This window comes from Phyllobates terribilis, unplaced genomic scaffold (assembly GCF_046119375.1).
Source record: "Phyllobates terribilis strain yellow unplaced genomic scaffold, ASM4611937v1 Scaffold_4__5_contigs__length_816908805, whole genome shotgun sequence".
Lineage (NCBI taxonomy): Eukaryota > Metazoa > Chordata > Amphibia > Anura > Dendrobatidae > Phyllobates > Phyllobates terribilis.
Window position 1 is genome coordinate 457,022,055 of NW_027362764.1, and position 19,355 is coordinate 457,041,409.

Here is a 19,355-nt window from a genome sequence, read left to right on the forward strand (position 1 = left end):
CACTTTACCCCGCCCATCGGTGACCCTGATGGGCGGGCATGCAGCAGACCCCAGTGGTTGTCATGTAAAGATCGCTATGAGCGCCACCTAGTGGTCGGCGCTCATAGCACAGGAGCATTTCTGCTACATAGAGGTGATCTGTTCATGTAGCAGAGGCGATCAGACAGTTGCTGCTTCTAGTCTCCCATGGAGACTATAGAAGCATGCAAAAAGTTTAAAAAAAAGGTTTTTAAAAATATTAAAAAAAATCTAAAAGTTTAAATCACCCCCCTTTTGCCCCATTCAAAATAAAATAATAAAAATAAACCCCACATACACATATTTGGTACCGCCGCATTCAGAATCGCCCGATCTATCAATATAAACAAATAATTAATCCGATCGGTAAATGGCGTAACGAGAAAAAAATTCCAAATCCCAGAATTACATTGTTTTTCTGGTCACCGCAACATTGCAATAAAATGCAATAACGGACGATCAAAACATTGTATCTACCCCAAAATGGTATAAATAAAAACTTCTGCCCGGCGCGCAAAAAATAAGCCCTCACCTGGCTCCAGAAAATGGCACCATTTTTTTTTTTAAAGCAAACTTTGGATTTTTTTTTCACCACTTAAATAAAAAAGAACCTATACATGTTTGCTGTCTACGAACTCATAATGACATGGAGAATAATAATGGCAGGTCAGTTTTAGCATCCAGTGAACGTGGAAAGAAAAAAAAAAAAAACAACTGTGGAATTGCATTTTTTTTGCAATTTCACCGCATTTGGATTTTTTTCCCCATTTTCCAGTACATGATATGGTAAAACTAGTAATGATGTTTAAAAGTACAACTCGTCCCGCAAAAAAGAAGCCCTCACATGGCCATATTGCCCAAAAAATAAAAACGCTATGGCTCTGGGAACAAGGGGAGCAAAAATGAAAAAGCAAAAATGAAAAATCCCAAGGTTGTGAAGGTGTTAAAGTATTGCAGTTGTGTGTTCAAACCTATTCACAGTTGGCCGCTGACAAATAGCATATCTGTGAACAATGTTGTCAGAGTATTACGCCACTTTTACAGACTTACAAAAAAAAACTTTAAAAAAAACAAACTAAAATGGAAAAAATGCTAAGAAACATTCTTTTCAGAGTAATGACTTGTATATAAGGCCAAAGAATTAAAAAAAAAAAGTTATGGACTGTGGAAGACATTGATGAGACCAGAGTGCTGTAGATGGTGATGATACCACCTAGCAGCACCTGTCCCTATTGTAAATGCATCTAACAGCGTAATCGATAGGGAATAAAATAGTTTTTAAATTTTTTTGGGCAGCACCTGCAGCACGCAGTTTAAGGCAATAATACCTGGCTGGATCGGTATAATATGCTATCCATACTGTGATACCTCACCTGTAAACGAATTTCAGATAAGACAGTTAATAGTCTGGAATATAGAATCTATTTGAATTGTCCTTCTCATTATTAAGGAGTGTGTCTCCTATACTCTTAATTGCATATGCAACAATTTCAAAGGCTGCCAAAAATTAGGACACACTCTAATATACATTAGAACAGACGTAAAAAAACAAATAAATAAAAACACAGTAGGATCTTTCTTTAGTATAAAAAATAGACTTACCAATGTAACCTCAATGTAATCACATTGTTCAGCTCCTGCACCTCCTCCTCTTGTTTGGCCTCCATCTCCGAAATGACCACATGCTGGAAGCACTGCCGCACTGCCTTGGTCAAGCAGCAACAAGCTGTGCTGAAGATAATATGCTTAATGCTTAGGTGACAAACTGCCCACTGCTGCAGAGTTGTTGAAAGCTGTAATACAGCAGCCTGATCTTTGGCTCTCATTGCTGAACATACAGCCAGGCATGGTCGTGTGTGATGATGGCCGGAACCTGGTGGCTGAGAATTGACAGCCGGAGTAGATATGGTTTCCCTCTATGCCAGTCCTTTCATCGAGCTAAAGAATATGGCTGTGGTAAAATACAACTCTCACCGAGAAGCAGTGTCAGACAGAATAACATTGGGCCCACCACAAGATGTGATTCTGAGGGCCCACCTTTCTCCCCCGCTCAAGAGCCCCATAGCAGAAGCCAGGGCCCACCGGAGGATTCTCTGGTGGGCCCATCCAACCGTGCCGAGAAGAAGCCCTGGCCAAGAAAAGTCTGTGAAGGTTCCTGGACACTCTATGGCTACTTTTTTACTGAGGGGGAAACCCACGCAAACACGGGGAGAACATACAAAATCCTTGCAGATGATGCCCTTCATGGCATTTGAACCCAGGACCCCAGCGCTGCAAGGCTTCAGTGCTAAGTTAACCACTGAGCCACTTGCGCTGCATTCTCTGTTCTCCCTCTGATATCTAACATGCTGGAGAATCTTGCACCTACTGCCACTCAGTATTTTTAGCTCCTTTGTGAGAAACTAATGTATTTGGGCAGCCACTCAGTCTACCAAATAAAATTCCTGAGAAGGAAATTGTAGATGGCTTCGCTTCTGGTACTGGGTGCCAATACCAAACCACTGGAAATATTCCAGGCTGGTTGGAGCCAAGCTGATTCCCACAGAAAAGTACCAGAAGCAGGCTAAGGAGATGGTGGCCTCTATCATCATCACGACCTGCAAAGTTTGCACTATGAACTCTCCTGAAGGAGAAGCCAGGGCCCTCCGGGGGTGTCTCCGATTCTCTGGTGGGCCTAGAAGCAGTCCTGGCTAAGAAATGTCTGTGGGAAGGTTTCTGGACACTCTATGGCTGCTTTTTTACTGTGGACTAGCTCCAGCAATCTGTAAGATTGCAATCTATGATCCCTTCACTGGCTCCCCATTGCCCAGAGACTCCAGTTCAAAACCCTAACCATGACATGCGAAGCCATCCACAACCTGTCTCCTCCATATATCTGTGACCTAGTCCCCCGGTACATACCTGCACACAACCTCCGATCCTCACAAGATCTTCTTGTCTACTCCCATCTTATCGCCTCTTCCCACAATCACATACAAGATTTCTCCCGTGCATCCCTTCTACTCTTGAACTCTGTACCTCAACATATCAGACTCTGGCCTACTGTTGAAACCTTTAAAAGGAAGCTGAAGACTCACCTATTCCGACAAGCCTACAACCTGCAGTAACTCTCGCTCCACCATACCGCTGCACGACCAGCTATACCCTCACCTACTGTATCCTCACCCATCCCTTATAGACTGTGCACCCTCACGGGCAGGGTCCTCTCTCCTCTTATACCAGTCGGTGACTTCTTTTCACATGTAAAGTGCAATGGAATAAATGGCGCTATAATAATAAATAATAATTATACTACTTGTACTCTGGGTCAATTGATGGCACTTTCCTGGTGTCTGCCCCTAAATTTATGTGTTTTGGCAGCTTTTGGTCCCGTTTGAAGATGTTGTGTATGTGTTTGGTTTTGGCACCCATTGAATCCAATGGCGTTCGGCGAATGTTCGACAATTACATTGGCGAACATTGCAAAAACGGCGATTGTAATCCGAAACGAATATTGAAATATTTGTTTGTCTCTAATCAGTTGGTGTTGCATCATGGTCAGCCTGGTGATATGGTGGTAGAAGATGAGGAGAAGGAGGAGGGCGGCATAAAATATAACAATTCCTGAAGGGTATACTCATGTCTGGGTGTGAAGGGGTGCATGGGAAAAGACCCTCCAAAAAATAACCACTGGATTTGAGTTTATGTTTGATGCTATCATCTGGTGGTGTTGAGAAGTCTGGCCCAATCCAGCCCTTGTTCATTTTTATAAGAGTCAGGCTGTCAGCATTTTCAGTTGACAGGCGGATGTGACTATCAGTTTTTACAGTTATAATGCCCCCAGCGGCACTAAAAACCATCTCTGACAAAACACTAGCGGCCAGGACCTCCAAGGCATAGAGAGACAGTTCATGCCACATGTCCAGCGTGGATATCCAACAGTTGTAAGGCACAGAGACAGAGAGGAATCATGGAGGACGCTGGTATGGTCGCCAAGGTAGTCCTTCAGCATCTTCCAAAACTTTTAACTACTTGTCAGAGTACCCCGTGTATCAGGGCCTGGGCACTGGGAGGGTCTGAGAAAACTGTCCCAGACCTTTGACAGCATTCTCTTGCCTCTGACGCATCTGGTTTGTGTCTCCCTCGCTTTTACTCCTTGGTTATCCAATGAACTGTCTGACTGTGACCTTTGCCACCAGCGTTGTCAAATGGGAATTTTTTTTTGTTGTTGTTATAATTCTTCAACATGAGCCTGAACTTAATATCTCCAAAAATGAACTCCTTCCTTCTCCCCCTCTACTAACCTACCTATACCTGACTTTGCAATTTCCTTTAGGTGGTGCAACCATAACTCCCACTCGGCACGCCTGCTGTCTTGGAGTAATATTTGACACACAACTTTCCTTAATTCAACGTGGAAAATCACTCACTCGCTCATGTCACCTACACCTTAAAAACTTCTCCAGAATTCAACCTTTTCTCACCTTTGATACTGCAAAAACTCTTACTGTCGCTCTTATTCATTACTGCAACTCTCTTCTAATCGGTCTCCCTCTAAACAAACTGTCTCCTCTCCAATCCCTTCTGAATGTAGCAGCCAGGGTCGTATTTCTATCAAGCCACTTTACCGGCGCCTGTACCCTGTGCCAGTCATTGCACTGGTTAGGTTAAACAATCAATCACTACAGAATACAACAAGCTCTCCACAGTTCTGCACCACCTTATATCTCATCCCTCATTTCTGTGTATCACCCCTCCCATGCCCTCCGTTCTGCAAGTGATCTAAGAGTGACATTCTCCTTAATCAGAACCTCACACCTCCTTCTCCAAGAATTCTCTCGTGCCGTGCCAGTTTTCTGGAATGCTCAAAATGCATACAAAGTGGTGGTCATGATAAAGGCAGGGGAACATAAAGTCGGCCATGTGTGCCAGACTGCCAACAGCCAAGACTTCCCTGTTCTCACCAAGAGGATGACTGTCCATGTTCTCTTCCTCCCCCTCCTCATTATCACCCAATCCGCATTGACATGAGATGAGGCTGGGCTGAGTAGCATCACCCTGTATAGTTCCTTGCTCTGTCTGCAATGCCTCCTATTTAATTGTGAGCAGCGAACATTTCAGTAGACAGAGAAGTGGGATGGTGATGCTAATTATGGCGTCATCGCCGCTCACCATCTTGGTGGAGTCCTCAAAGTTTTGGAGGACGGCACAGATGTCAGACAACCATGCCCACTCATCAGCTCTTATGTGCGGAGGCTGACCTGAATGCAGACGGACGTGTTGAAGCTGGTACTCAACAACTGCTCTGCTGCAAAAATGCATCAAAAACGCTACGTGTGAACATAGCCCAAGGTGTGGAGGTGCATTTTTGTTTTAGGTTATTTATTTTGCCTTATATACAAGTCATTACCCTGCAAAGGATGTTCCTTAACATATTTTCCAGGAAAATCCATTTTGATTTAGTTTTTGTATGTTGTATTGAGTCTGCAAAAGTGGCGTAATACTCTGACAACATTGTTGACAGCAGTGACCTAGGAGAGATGACATTTAAATGTATTTTTCACCATTGAAAGCAATGCAAAAGTGCAAAAACGCATCAAAAACGCTACGTGTGAACATAACCCAAGGCGTGGAGAAGCATTTTTGTTTTTGGTTATTTATTTTACCTTATATACAAGTCAATACCCTGGAAAGTATGTTCCTTTACAGCAGTGACCTGGGAGTCAGAGATGCTTCCAGGTGTCTTCCCCATGCTGTTCCCATGTCATTTGAGCACTGTTCTCATCGATTTTGGCAATTTTTAGGCCCTCTGTAGACCTCCAGGGGGGCCGCCGGAAAAATGCCCGAGTTTCCCATAGACTTACATTGGGCTCGTTGCTCGGATCGAGCACTCGAGCATTCCAATTTGCTTGACTCGAGCAACAAGTACCAAAGCATTTTAGTGCTCACTCATCACTAGTTGTAATGAATAGTGAGCAGTACCGAGCATGCTTGCTCATCACTAATTCTTTCCTGCATAATGACTTGTATGTAAGGCAAAATAAAAAAGAGAAAAAACAGCCTACTCCACCCCATTAGACTATGTTCACACGTAGTGTTTTTGCTGCATTTTTGCACTTTTTCATTGCTTTCAGTGGTGAAAGCAATAAAAACTGTAGGTTTTTCATTGCTAGTGATGTCATCACACCCGTTGCACTGAGACATCAGATGCCAAGGAAGAATCATCAAGGAGGAAGAGTCAGCTGATGCTCCCTCTTTTATCATTACTTTCAACTGTATCAGCATCCAGGATGCTGATACAGTTGAACATTTGAACTTGCGGTGACTGGTGAGGAAGAATAAAGCTGCCTTATCTATTTTACTACACGCGGAATGACTGAAAAAAATATAAACAAAATTCTGGATTGCTGGTTGTTGTTCATGCTGCTTCCCAAAAAACAGAATAGAAAGCGATCAAAAATTGTCATGTGGCCACAAAAAATAAGCCCTCACATCACTCTGTCAGCCAAAATATGAAAAAATTATAGCTCTTAAAATATGGCAATGCAAAAACTAGTTTGGCAATAAAAAGCGTAGTTTAAAAAGCAGCCAAACATAAAAACCCGCTATCAATCTGGAATTGCTTTAATCACCCCAACACGAAGAATAAAGTCATCATATCACTTATACTGCACAAGGAACAGTGTAAAAATAAATAAAACCAATTCTTCACCTGCTGTTGATTTGTTCATTCTGCCTCACAAAGATCACAGTAAGGCTTGGCTCACATTTATTCTGCGCTCTGCTCTTACACCTGGGTTTCCATGTATAACTGTAAAATAAGTGATTCAGACAAAACCCCCGGCAGAAGATTCCCTATAATGAGGCAGATGGAGGCACTGTGGATGCCGCCTGGCCTATGATCTGTCAGCATCCATCTTTTTATTAGGTGTGCTTAAAAGAGGCGTCGCCCACAGTTTTGTGCACTTCTGAAAAGGGCAACGCTGAACAAAGGCCAGACGGAGTCCAGGGTAACTCTTCTGCCTTATTATAGTGAATGGATCCCTAGGGGGTTCATCTGAATCATGTCAGTTGGAAATTTAGTTGGAAACCCCAATATAAGTGCTCAGTGTAAAGAGCAGGATAATTGTGATCCAAAATGTTATGTAAAATATTCTCAACAAAAGCTTCAAAAGCAAAGAAAGCAAGTCCCCACTCAGTCCGTCATCTGTTATCGGAAATATTGGGGATTCCACATTACTGTTAGCACAAAGGCTCTGGAAAAGCGCCACGGCTCATCACAGTCCAAAAGAAATTGAGCAAATTCTACACTCCCAAATCCAAATGCCCCCTCCCTTCTGAGCTCCAGTGTGTGTCTAAACCACCGTTAGCATCCACATGTTTGGCATTTCTGTAGCGATGAGAGCCTGCCTAACTTACAGGTGTGTGTCTCCAGAAACACGAGCTGGGTACAAGGTACTGGTCACTACAACTTACTGGTCACTACAATGGCAGTTTGTAATTTTCACTCAGCAACATTCGCTGCTGCTTGCTTCTGGAAAAGACCCATGGAGTCAAACTTCTCACTACACCTGTAGATAAATTCCCAAAGGGGTATAATTTTAGCACTTAGGGGCTCTGTATATGGAGTCCACATAATATTCTAGAAAAATCTGCGCTCCATGAGTCAAATAGCGCTCCATCCCTCCTGAGTCTTGCTGTATGGATAAGCAGTACTGTACAGCCACATATGGGGTATTTCTACATTCAGCAGAAATTGTGGTATACATTTTGGTACCATTTTTACCCTTTTCCCAGGGTGAAAATGTAAAATCTGGCTAAAACTAAATTTTGATGGTAAAAATGTAATTACTTTTTCTTCACCTCCCAATAGTATAAAATTTTGTGATCCACAAGTGGTGTCATTATGCTCACTGCACCCCTAGATTAATTCATTGAGAGGTGTAGTTTGTAAAATGGGGTCTTTTATAGGGGGTCTGCCATTATGGCACCTCAGGGGCTCTGCCAATGTGATGTGGCACCCTCAAACGAGTCCAGCAAAATTTGAACTTCAGTATGGGGTTTCTTCTGAGCTTTGCACTGGGCATCAAAAGTAGTTTTCGATCACATATGGGGTATCAGCGTATGTAGGAAAAATTGTACAACAGATTTTGGGGTCCATTTTCTCCTGCTATCCTTGTGAAAATGAAAAAAATTGGGGCTAAAAAAAACATTGCGGGAAAAATATATTTTTCTTCATTTTTACAGATCCATGTTGTAAAATTCTGTGAATCACCTCTCCATATGCAACATGGCATCCACTAATTATTCAAGCAAATTTTACATTCAAAAAGTCAAATGTCACTCCTTCCCTTCTAAGCCCTGCTGTGCGCCAAAACAGTGGTTTTCCCCCACGTATGGGGTATCGGCTTACTCAGGAGAAATTGCACAACAAATGGTATGGTGCAATTTCTTCTGTTAACATTATGAAAATGCAAAATTTGGTGTTGAAAAGCATTTTTGTGTGAAAAATGTGAAAATTTTATTTTTACTGCTCAGTGTTATTAACTTCTGTGAAGCACTTATGGGTTCAAGGTGCTCACCACACATCTAAATAAATTCCTTGAGGGGTCTAGTCTCCAAAGTGATGTAATTTGTCAGGGGTTTCCACTCTTTAGGCACATCAGGGGCTCTCCATATGCGACATGGCATTCGCAAATTATTCAAGCAAATTTTACAATCAAAAAATCAAATGGCGCTCTTTCCCTTCTGAGCTATGCCGTGCACCAAAATAGTGGTTTTCCCCCACATATTGGGTATTGGCATGCACAGGAGAAATTGCACAAAAAAATTTGGGTCCATTTTTTCCTGTTATCTTTACAAAAATAAAATTTGGGTCTAAATTACATTTTTTTGTGAAAAAAGTTAAATGTTCATTGTTTTCTTCCACGTTCCAAAAATTCCTGCGAAGCACCTGAAGGGTTAATAAACTTCTTGACTGTGGTTTTGAGCACTTTGAGGGGTGCAATTTTTAGAATGGTGTCACATTTGGGTATTTTCTGTCATAAAGGGACCTCAAAGTCACTTCAAATGTGAGGTGGTCCCTAAAAACATGGTTTTGTAAATTTTGTTGGAAAAAGGGTCAACTTTTAACCCTTATAACTTCCTAACAAAACAAAAAATTTTGGTTCCAAAATTGTGCTGATTTAAATCTCTCTGATTTAAGGGCATGAAAATTCAAACTTGGAAAATTGCAAAATTTTCCAAATTTTCGTCAAATCTCTGATTTTTGCAGAAATAAACGCCAGTCATAACAAATAAATTTTACCACTATCTTGAAGTCCAATATGTCACAAAAAATGCTTCTCAGAATCAGTGGGATTCATTGAAGCATTCCAGATTTTTTCTCTCTTAAAGTGACACTGGTCTGAATAGTAGAAATTGGCTTGGTCATTAACGTGCAAACAGCCTTCGGAGATAAAGGCGTTAATTACACAGTGTCTTCTTGGCATCCTCTCTAGTTATGTATGGCGCCATCCCTTATTGTATAACGTCCTATGTTGTTATGTACAGTGCCGACCGGTTATTACATAGTATCATCTCTTGTTAGCTATGGCGCCATCCCTTATTATATAGCATTGTATGTTGTTATGTAAAGTGCTGTCCCATTATTACAAATGCATCATCTTTTTTAATGTATAGCACCATTCCTTACAATGCTGTGGCAAAGCGGCTTGTTCAGTTGTACACGGAGGTAGGCACGGAACATTGTCTCTATAAGTTTTGGGTTGGTTTATTAAAATGTTAAAAACCAACCTAGATTTTGTAAAATAAACACAGCCCATTCGTCATAATGGCAAAACAAAATACAAAGATGCAGCACAGTCATACATCGGCCGGGGTCCATCCAGTCAGGGTTAAATACACATGGTTCAGCTCACCACATGCAAGCTCTCTCTGGAGCAAGCCTCTCCTGATACTGACCACCACCTTAGGGAAAAGGCTGGCTATTTAAAGCCAAGACCACACCCTGGGGTGGAGATATGGAGAACAACCTCCCGTCTGCTCTATGGTTGTTCTCATAAAACACTCCCTTTAAATATGCCTGATTTACCCTCTCTGCAACTTCCATGTTTCACATCACTGAAGCTAATAGACTTTGTCACAATGCATATTCTCATTCCTTTTGATATTCACAGTGCACTATCTGTATTAAAAAGTACTCTTTTGTTAGATATACTGTAAAATGACAGGTGATGGAAGAACAGCATCTGACAGGAAGACCAGTCCATCAGACTCCTCTATTAGAAAATAATCTTTTCCATGCTCCATAAACAATAATTTAATTTTATATCTAACAAGAGAGGACGCTATGAATTAAAGACAATGCATTATAAATAACAAGTGAATACAATATGTAAGGGACAGTGCTGTACATAAGAGAGGACACTATGTAATAAGTAATGGTAATATATAATAAGAGAGCTTGTTCACTATCATTAGGAATGGCCAGGTGATGCAAATTTCCCAGCTTTATAAAAACCCAGCCTCCTCTAACCTTGTGCCAAAAAACAGCAGCCATGGGTTCTTCTAAGCAGCTGCCTAGAACTCTGAAAATGAAAATTGTGGAGGCCCACAAACTAAGAGAAGGCTATAAAAAGATAGCAAAGCGTTTTCAAGTTGCCCTTTCCTCAGTTTGAAAAATAAATAAGAAATGGCAGTTACCAGGAACAGTGGAGGTCAAGATAATGTCTGGAAGACCAAGCAAAATTTCAATGAGAGATGCTCATAGGATTGATAGAGAGTCAAATCAGAACCCTCGCTTGACTGCAAAAGGCCTTCAGAAAGATTTAGCAGACTCTGGAGTTGTAGTACATTATTTTACTCTTCAGAGACACCTGTACAAATATGACCTTCATGGAAGAGTCATCAGAAGAAAACCTCTCCTGTGTCCTCACCATGAAATTCAGAATCAGAAGTTTGCAAAAGAACATCTAAACAAACCTGGTGCATTTTGGAAACAAGTCATGTGGATAGATAAGGTTAAAATAGAACTCTTTGGCCACAATGATCAAAGGTATGTGTGGAGAACAAAGGGCACAGAATTTCAGGAAAAGAACATCTTGCCAACCATTAAGCATGGGGGTGGATCAATCATGCTTTGGGGTTGAGTTGTAGCCAATGGCACGGGGAACATTTCATGGATAGAGGGAAGAATGGATCCAATGAAATTTCAACAAATTCTTGATGCAAACATAACACCATCTGTAAAAAAGCAGAAGTTAAAAAAAGGGTGGCTTCTGCAAATTGAAAATAATCCTAAACACATGTCAAAATCCACAATTGACTTCCTCAAAAGGCTCAGGCTGAAGGTTTTACCTCACAGTCCTCTGAGCTCAACATCATTGAAAATCTGTGGCTAGACCTCAAAATAGTAGTGCATGAAAGACAAACCAGGAATCTCACAGAACTAAAAGAATTTTCCAAGGAAGAATGGATGAAAATCTCTCAAACAAGAATTGAAAGACTCTTGGCTGGCTACAAAAAGCGTTTACAAGCTGTGATACTTTCAAAAGGGAGTGCTACTAGGTACTAACCATGCAGGGTGCCCAAACTTTAGCATCAGCCTATTTTCCTATTTGTAATTTTTCAAATGTAAAAGATGAAAATAGATATACACTACAGACCAAAAGTTTAGACACACCTTCTCATTTAAAGATTTTTCTGTATTTTCATGACTATGAAAATTGTACATTCACACTGAAGGCATCAAAACTATTAATTAACACATGTGGAATTATATACTTAACAAAAAAGTGTGAAAGAACTGAAAATATGTATTATATTCTAGGTTTTTCAAAGTAGCCACCTTTTGCTTTGATGACTGCTTTGCACACTCTTGGCATTCTCTTGATGAGCTTCAAGAGGTAGTCACCGGAAATGGTCTTCCAACAATCTTGAAGGAGTTCCCAGAGATGCTTAGCACTTGTTGGCCCTTTTGCCTTCACTCTGCGGTCCAGCTCACCCCAAACCATCTCGATTGGGTTCACGTCTGGTGACTGTGGAGGCCAGGTCATTTGGCGTAGCACCCCATCACTCTCCTTCTTGATTGGTTAAATAGCCCTTACACAGCCTGGAGGTGTGTTTGGGGTCATTGTCCTGTTGAAAAATTAATGATGGTCCAACTAAACGCAAACCGGATGGAATAGCATGCCGCTGCAAGATGCTGTGGTAGCCATGCTGGTTCAGTATGCCTTCAATTTTGAATAAATCCCCAACAGTGTCACCAGCAAAGCACCCCCACACCATCACACCTCCTCCTCCATGCTTCACGGTGGGAACCAGGCATGGAGAGTCCATCCGTTCACCTTTTCTGCGTCGCACAAAGACACGGTGGTTGGAACCAAAGATCTCAAATTTGGACTCATCAGACCAAAGCACAGATTTCCACTGGTCTAATGTCCATTCCTTGTGTTCTTTAGCACAAACAAGTCTCTTCTGCTTGTTGCCTGTCCTTAGCAGTAGTTTCCGAACAGCTATTTTACCATGAAGGCCTGCTGCACAAAGTCTCCTCTTAACAGTTGTTGTAGAGATGTGTCTGCTGCTAGAACTCTGTGTGGCATTGACCTGGTCTCTAATCTGAGCTGCTGTTAACCTGCGATTTCTCAGGCTGGTGACTCGGATAAACTTATCCTCAGAAGCAGAGGTGACTCTTGGTCTTCCATTCCTGGGGCGGTCCTCAAGTGAGCCAGTTTCTTTGTAGCGCTTGATGGTTTTTGCAATTGCACTTGGGGACACTTTCAAAGTTTTCCCAATTTTTCGGACTGACTGACCTTCATTTCTTAAAGTAATGATGGCCACTTGTTTTTCTTTACTTAGCTGATTTTTTTCTTGCCATAATACAAATTCTAATGGTCTATTCAGTAGGACTATCAGCTGTGTATCCACCTGACTTCTGCACAACACAATTGATGGTCCCAACCCCATTTATAAGGCAAGAAATCCCACTTATTAAACCTGACAGGGCACACCTGTGAAGTGAAAACCATTTCCGGTGACTACCTCTTGAAGCTCATCAAGAGAATGCCAAGAATGTGCAAAGCAGTCATCAAAGGAAAAGGTGGCTACTTTGAAGAACCTAGAATATAAAACTTATTTTCAGTTGTTTCACACTCTTTTGTTAAGTATATAATTCCACATGTGTTAATTCATAGTTTTGATGCCTTCAGTGTGAATGTACAAGTTCTAAAGTCATGAAAATACAGAAAAATCTTTAAATGAGAAGGTGTGTCCAAACTTTTGGTCTGTACTGTATATATTTATATTTTTTGCCTAAAATACCAAGGAAATGTGTCATCTTTAACTTTAGCCCTTTTAGAGATCATTTCATATTCAACTTGCTTAACTGTTCACAATAACAGTAATTTTGACCAAGGGTGCCCAAGTTTTTACATGCCATTGTATATTAGAAAAGAGATTAGATTATTACATTAAATAGACAGACATTTAGGATTAAAATAAATGTTAGTTTTGAACCTTTTCTTTAATAAAATTCTTGTAAACTAAAGTATGTAAACCTCTTGCAGGTTGGTGGATCAAGGAAGCTATTTGGTTAGCTTTTACATCCCAAATCTTGATCCTTCTGATTTTTTTAAAGTTCACTCAACTCATGCAGTCTCCACTTGTACAAAGAAGTCTGTTTCCTTTAGGTGCAATCAGTTCCCACATTTGACCTATCAAAACTATTAATATGGGCATACAGGTTCTAGAATACTGAAAAAAGTCCTACCTCAGATGCCTTATTGCTGAGAAATCATTTTTTATCACTTTATATAAATGACCTTTTCGAGGCTATGTTGCCTGGAAGATAACTCAGCCCCCAGAGCTTGTTTTACATGAAGTGGAAGATATCAGTGAGACAATTAACTAACACAGAACAGAAGAAATGAAATTTGTCTTCTTGCAAACACATTTTTTGCAGCTCTCTGAGCTCTGCTGTATTGTAACAATATTACAACCCTGTCTGTCTATTAGATGGAAGCTGAAGCTGAGAGGAACCTGCAGATATGTCAGGTATAATCACACACAGCTCTGCAGTAAGGTCAGGAGAGTAGAGAGCGGCCATTACACACTGGGAACTCCTCCTTTATGTAAAATAAGCTCTGGAGGCAGTTATCTTCCAGGCACTGTCCACCCTAGAGCCTGTAAGAGGTCATTTATATAAAGTGATAAAAGATTATTTATCAACAAGACATCTGATGTGAGACATACAGGTATCACTCTCCTCAGCAGTCTATAACCTGCATGCCCATATTAATAGTTTAGATAGGTCAAATGTGTCGCAGAGTGCATCTTCTTACAGTCACCACTGTACTTACGAGAGCTTCAGTCAGCAAGATATCTTGAGTAAACAGTATTTACTTCATACTGGTTAAACATGAGATACAATTCAGTGTCACACAGTCCGTGTGCTGCTTACATAACACATTCAGGAAAGAAAGAAAACACAGGAAGTAAGAACAACCAACAATTGAGAGCTTTCCTCCCACCATACAGCAAGCATATAACTTTACACACTATCGCCATCTGCTGTCTGGTTAGTATAAAGTCCTCCTTTCACTTATAATAAGTTCTAATCTGTTGCATATGGCAGCAAAATGTGGTGACAGATTCCCTTTAAATCAGATTTGTAGTGCAATGCCTTGGAGCTCGCAGTTTGCCTTGATCAACCAGTTGAATTTGAGATAGCTTTTGGGTGGTCAATTTTGACTTCTGCTTTGCAAGCGGACCCTCCTGATGGAGATATTTCTTGTTTATAATTATGCTGACAATAGTACTTAGAGAAAACAGTAAAGGGGTGGTCTGAAGTTAAAGATGATTTTAATCTTAAATGTCCATTGAAAGGGGTTCCTTGCCTCCAGTAATATACTTACCAGCTGCTGTATTCTTCTGTTATCAGCGCTGCTCTGCTCAGTCTTCTGCAGGTTACGACTTGCCAGATCGCTCCAGTGAATGCTAGGCAAGACTAAAGTCACTACTCAGTGTAAGGGTATGGGAGCCAGCCAGAATGAAGTCAGTATGAGGTTCTCACATATTTAGATTGAGAATTTGTGATGGTTACTTCTGACTTCCAACAAGTCAGAAGTAGCAGTCAAAAGATGGCGAAACGGGAACGGAGCGGCACCGGGAAGAGCTGAAGACAACGGCTGGTGAGAATAATAATAGGGGCAGGGAACTTATATTAGTAGCACCACTCCAGCGCTGAAATAAAAAAAAGCAACAAAAAACGCTGAAGTGATGTTTTAACCCCTTAAGAACGGAGCCAATTATGTCCCTAATGACCGGGCCAAATTTTACAATTCTGATCAGTGACACTTTATGAAGTAATAACTCTGGAATGCTTCAACGCATCCCACTGATTCTAAGATAATTTTTTCGTGACATATTGTACTTCATGATAGAGGTAAAATTTATTCAATAGGACTTGCGTTTACTTGTGAAAAAAATGGAAATTTGGTGAAAATTTTGCAATTTTCAAACTTTGAATTTTCATGCCCTTAAATCATAGAAATATCTCACACAAAATAGTTAATAAATAACATTTCTCATATGTCTACTTTACATCAGAACAACTTTGGAACCAAAAGTTATAAGGGTTAAAAGTTGACCAGCGATTTCTCATTTTTCCCACAAAATTTTCAAAAATCCATTTTTTTAGGGACGACATCACATTTGAAGTGACTTTGCGGGGTCTATATGACAGAAAATGCCCAAAAGTGACACCATTCTAAAAACTGCACCCCTCAAGGTGCTCAAAACCATGTTCAAGAAGTTTATTAACCCTTCATGTGCTTCACAGGAACTGAAGCAACATGGAAGGAAAAAATGAGCATTTAACTTTTTCTCACAAAATGTTTACTTCAGACCCAATTTTTTTTATTTTCACAAGGGTAACGAGAGAAAATGGACCACAAAATTAGTTGTACAATTCTTCCTGAGTAAGCCGATGCCCCATATGTTGGGAAAAGAAACACTGTTTGGGCGCGCGGCAGGGTTCGGAAGGGAAGGAGCGCCATTTAACTTTTTGAATGTAAAATTTGCTTGAATAATTAGCGGATGCCATGTCGTGTTTGGGGAGCCCCTGATGTGCCTAAAAAGCGGAAACCCCACACAAGTGACATCATTTTGGAAACTAGACCTCTCAGGGAACTTATATAGATGTATGGTCAACACCTTGAACCCCCAGATGCTTCACAGAAGTTTATAACATTGAGCCGTAAAAATAAAATGTTCACATTTTTCCCACAAAAATGTTTTTCAGTCTCCAATTTTGCATTTGCATAAGGGTAACAGGAGAAATTGCCCCATACCATTTGTTGTGCAATTCCTTCTGAGTAACGCGATACCCCAAATGTGGGTAAAAAACACTGTTTGGGCACATGGCAGGGTTTGGAAGGAAAGGAGCACCATTTGACTTTTTGAATGTAAAATTTGCTTGAATAATTAGCGGACACCATGTCGTGTTTGAGGAGCCCCTGATGTGCCTAAAAAGTGGAAACCCCACATAAGTGACCCCATTTTGGAAATTAGACCCCTCAGGGAACTTATCTAGATGTGTGACGTGTACCTTAAACTGCCAGGTGCTTCACAGAAGTTTATAATGTAGAGTCGTGAAATTAAGAAATACATTTTTTTTCCACAAAAATGTAATTTTAGCCCCAATTTTTTATTTTCACAAGGGTAACAGGAGAAAATGTACCCCAAAATTTGTTGTGCAATTGCTCCTGAGTAAGGACATACCCTATATGTAGGGAAAAACTATTGTTTGGGCGCATGGTAGGGCTTGGAAAGGAAGGAGTGACGTTTGGAACGCAGACTTTGATGGAATGGTCTGCGGTGTCATGTCACGTTTGGAGAGCCCCTGATGTGCCTAAACAGTGGAAAACCCCAACAAGTTACCCCATTTTGGAAACTACACCCCTCAAGGAATTTATCCAGGGGTATAGTGAGCATTTTGAACCTACAAGTACTACACAGAATTTGATAACATTAGGTTGTCATACTGAAAATTTTCATTTTTCTCACAAAAATGTAGTTTTAGCCCCAAATTTGTAATTTTTGCAATGGATAATAGAAGAGAATGGACCCTATAATTTGTTATGCTATTTCTCCCGAACGCGATGATGCCTCATATGTCATCATAAATTACTGTTAGGCCACACGTCAGGGCTGAGAAGGAAGGAGCACTATTTGGCTTTTGGAGCATAGATTTTGGTAGAATAGTTTGTGGGCGACATTTACGGCTCCCTAAGGAGCCAGAATAGCAGAAAAAAACCCAAAAGTGACCCCATTGTAGAAATTACACAAGTCAATGAATTCATCTACTGCTGCAGTGACTATGTAACATCCACGCCAGGTTTTATTATGGAGAATTCAAATATGCCAGTTTAGCGCCCATACATTGTGCCCCCATAAAGTGTAGTGCCTCCATACATTTCTTCTGGTGTGCACTTTTTGTGTTTTTCTTTTACTTTTTTATATATTTTAACTTTTTTTTACTTCTTCACCAAGTCCCACTGTGGGACATGTGTGATTGTCACTTTGATAGCTAGTCTCATACTCTGCAGTACCTCTGTACTGCAGTGCATGAGACCTGTCAGTGAGTCACTGAACTCACTGACTCTGCCTATGAGATCCAGCTTATTGCTGGAACTCACAGGCCACTGTAGTCAGAGGATCATCACATGATCTCAGGGTACCATGGTAACCATCGGACCCGCGATTCTCATCGCGGGGCTCCGATGGTTACTAAGGGGGTCTTGCGACCACGTAGTAAGCACTTAAATACCGCTGTCACGATTGATAGCGGTATTTAAGGGGTTAATCGGCCCCGATCGGCTGGTGTCCATACTGTAGGGTGTCAGCTGTCACACACAGCTGACACCCGCAGGAATTGCCGCCGCCGGGCGACACTATGCACTTATTCCACAGCGACGCATTTTTATGGAGCTGTGGAATAAGTACCCTTAATGACCGCCATAAAATGCGTTATGGCAGTCATTAAGGGGTTTAGATGTGTGGTGTAGTGCGCCCTTGAATCTCTCCTGTTTTCATTGAAATATTTATCGAGTGCACAAAACATGTCAGAACTGGAATTTTTAATAGAAAAGTTAGCCAACTTTCTAATATACGGCACTTTATATTCCAAATGACCTTGTTAGAACTAGATAATACATGAGCAGGTTTTTGTCCTCTGAAAGTAAACATCAGTTTTTCTATTTAACTGCAAAATAATTAAATATTTAAAATAAATATATAAAATTGCTATGTAAATATCTTAAAGGGCTTGTCCACTGTTCGAATAATTGCTTCTTAAAAGGAATTTGTCACTAGGTCTTTGCTACCCCATCTGAGAGCAGTATGGAGTAGAGACAAAAACCCTGAGTACAGGAAAGTATCAATTACTTTGCTGGTTACTGCAGTTTTGATTAAAGACTGTTTCATCTGCTGTAGATCTAGCAGTTCTCTAAATGCTGAGCTCAATCCCATCAGTAAATGTCGGATTTCTGTGTACACTGTGCTTAAGGAGAAAGCTATCAATGGATGATAGAGGTGGAGTTATAGAGATCTCATGAATACAGAGGACTGCATGGCAGCAGATTTAATTGTATCCTAGTGATAAATGGCGTAATGAAAAAAGTAAAAAAAAAATGTCACAACTACTTTTTTTTGGCTACCACAACATTGCAATAGAATGCAATAACAGGCAATCAAAACATCGTTTCTACCCCAAAATGGAATCATTAAAAACATCAGCCTAGGCTGCAAAAAATATGTCGTCACACAGCTCCATATCCTGAAAAATGAAAATGCTACAACAATAAAAGCAAAAAAATGCTTTAATACAATGTTTTGTATCTTCATACTTGAACTGAACTCGAGAATCATATTGCCAGGTCAATTTTACCATATAGTGAACATGGTAAATAAAAAAAAACAATTGTGGATTTGCCTTTTTTTTTTTGCTTTTTCATCCCACTTTTTTTTGTTCTTTGTTATACTATATGGTAAAATTAATTGTGTCATTCAAAAGCACAACTAGCCTCGCAAAAAATAATCTCTCATACAGCTATATTGAAGGAAAAATTAAAAGAGTTATAGTTCTTGGAAGAAGGGTAGAAAAATGAAAATGGAAAAAAATGGAAAATGGTCCAGGGATGAAGGGGTTAAAATGCAACTGACTTTTTTTCATGTATTTTTTTTCAAGCTTCACATAGAAGATTAAGAGAAAAAAAACTCTTGAGACGTATAGTAGGCAGGAGTTTTCATGAAATCGCATCCACTGTGCTTGAACATTTGGACCATGTTCTCATGAAGTG